Below are 2,912 nucleotides of genomic sequence, written 5' to 3'. Positions count from 1 at the left end.
GCCAATTAGCACAAATGGTAAGTTCCGACAGTGCCTACAAGTGTGCCTACTGGCCGCTAGATGGCAATACCGGTTTCATATGTATACACCTGGTATAGTGACTAGATCTTTACAGCCTCGTGAGTTTTTACAATATCCTTTTTGTTCTTTTGTATATACAACCTGATCTTCCATGGTGGATCTTGATCCCTTGCTGGGACAAGCACTGCATTTGCAGGCCTAGTTTGCCGGCCCAACGTTTTAAGGGTTCTACATATCTGAACTCTAGTAAATCATGACCAAAATTTCTTTCCAGGTGCTGTAGTTTTTCTGAAATTTCCCTATCCAACTCATAGTTAGTAATATCCGGAGGTGGCTGTAATGGATCCGGTGCATGGTGTTCATTATCTCTGGCACCTATGCCTTCAGCATCAATCAAGTCTTTGTTATCCACATCTACCAAGGCGAGCTCATCAATAGGAAGCTGCCGTTCTACTTCTATTCTGATAACAGCCGAAAGCAGTCTATTTACAGATATCAAACGTTTTTGATCTGCCAGATTTTGCTCATTTATTTTTGTGGCTTTCTCTGGGTATTTAAATAAAAAGAGTCTATGATGTTCTCTCCTCACTCTTTGCCCACATTTCTCTGCCAAAAAATAAAGGCGCATTACATCTCTGTTCATATAGTACGTCCATTTTCGTCGCTTGTTTGGTTGCTGAACCTCTGCTTCTGCCTGTAGTTGTATAAGGTCATCCACTTCTGGAGGCTGTGGTGGCGTTGGATCATCAATAGGTTGAGGAAGAACATCAATTGCTCCTGATTGACCTTTGACGCGTCTTTCTCTAACTGATGTTCATTGCCGTCGTTTTTCCACGCCAAATCAACCTGTTGTTTAATCTCCATTGCTCGGTGTTGTGTAACATGTAGATTAATCCTGATGTTCTTCACCTTAGTGATAAGATCTCTTAGTGCAACTTTTTGTATATTAGCATACTTTGCAGCAAATTTTGTTCTTAAATTGTATCCTTTTTCCATTTTGGTTTCAAAATTCGCATTTTCGTAATAAAGAAGCACTAATTCCTCTTTCATTGTGGCATCCCAATTGATGCTCTCCCACGTTATTTCTGTCGAGCTAGTTGGCTGCAAATAGCTAGCGCTAGTCAAAGCATCCTCAGCAGGCACAGTTGATGTTCCACTGCTTACTGTTTGTCGCAGATGTTCTTGCTGGCCAGCTGTTTCATTAGTGAGATCTGCCTGACCATCTCGCAGCTCACCATCGCCACCGTCCCGCATGCTGTGGCCCCCAGCTGTGGCTCCAGAGGCACCCCGACGATCCTCGGGAAGTGACAAGCGTTTAAAAATCTTTAATATATGCTCCATTTTTCATTTATGGGTTTTGGTGTTCTACTTGGTCTCTCTGCTCTTCGTTATCAGACTATTTGGCATGGAAAACCTGTCAGTAGCAATGCTACAGCCAACATTGCCATCAGAGTCATGAGAGGAGACCTCAAGCCCTACCGCGACATCAAATCATAATGCAGTCAATTCATAATGCAATCAATCCCGTGCCCTATAAATATTTTTTTATGACTTTTACTTAGTTCCTCTCGAGCTTAAGTAATTTCTTCGTTCAGTTAGAAAGTAGCTTTGAGACTAACAGTGCTTTAGCCCTTCTGCAAGCTGAGACCAAACCCCACTAATTCTGATGTATCTCGGTCAGCCAACTGTTCATATCTTCAGTGACTAACCTACTGTATATGCTTACAACTGGCTTGTGTTAGTGTCTCCAGAAAGTGAGATTTTTTGGCCCCCACCACTCTCCTATATGAAAAAAACATATGCAAACGTTGCGTGTCGGTGAATCGGCTCTGCTAAATGCTGCGAAGACCTTCTCGTGTAAAGGCGAAAATGCACGAGCCGGAATCCGAGCTCTCCCGACTTTATAAATGACGATCGAGCAATCAAGGTGCTCCTGAAAGTTATTCCGGTTTGAGAATCCCGAGTTACATTAGAACCATTAGACTTCTTGCGAAGAGGAAAATATAATTTACTGTATGTAAATAGATATAGAAGACAAGATTTCTGGGTCTAAAATGTTTCAAATTTAGTGCTGCTAACACAATAATATTTTTAGTAAACAATTAATTTTTAACTAATAAAAAAAGAATGTTTGATAAAATAATTTAATTTTCAACCACTGGAATGACTTTAAAAAATAATTTTTTTAACTGGAAATTTTAGTTTATACTTAAGTTTACACTTGAAAAAATTAATTTTTAACCCACCAAGGATGCGAATTTTCAACCAAATATATTAATTTTTAACTAAAACAAATGAATTTTTAAAGAATAAGAAGAATTCTCCACGAAAGAAGTTAGAAAATAAATTTATAATTAAAAAGATAATTTTTCAAGAAAAAAAAATTACAACGAAATATTTCAACTTTCATCTATAGAAAAGAATTTTAAACTGACACAATAAATATTAAACCAAAAATGTACTAGTAAAATTTTCGGATAAAAAATAGAATGTTCAACGAAAGAAATTAATTTTCAAGTATGAAATATTCATTTTAACCAAAAATGGATCAAATAAATTTTCACTGAAAAAATTCATTTTGAATAAAAAAACAATCAAGTCTACAACAAAATAGACCAATCTTCAACCAAAGAAATGAATTTATGCACAGAAATACTAATATTTAAAAAAAAAACGAAATTGCAACAAAATATATGAATTTTCAACTAAAAAAATAAAGTTTTAACGAATAATTTAGTAGTTACTTTTTCAATTGAAAAATAATTATTTTTATTTTTAGAAAATTATTGAATTAAAGATTAAACTACTTTTTTGCAAATTCAATTTTCTGCTTGGATGCTTAAATATTTTGTTGAACTTTCGATTTTTTAAGGTTAATAATTATAATTATT

Source organism: Belonocnema kinseyi, chromosome 1 (genome assembly GCF_010883055.1).
Source record: "Belonocnema kinseyi isolate 2016_QV_RU_SX_M_011 chromosome 1, B_treatae_v1, whole genome shotgun sequence".
Lineage (NCBI taxonomy): Eukaryota > Metazoa > Arthropoda > Insecta > Hymenoptera > Cynipidae > Belonocnema > Belonocnema kinseyi.
Note: the sequence above shows the minus strand (reverse complement) of the source record.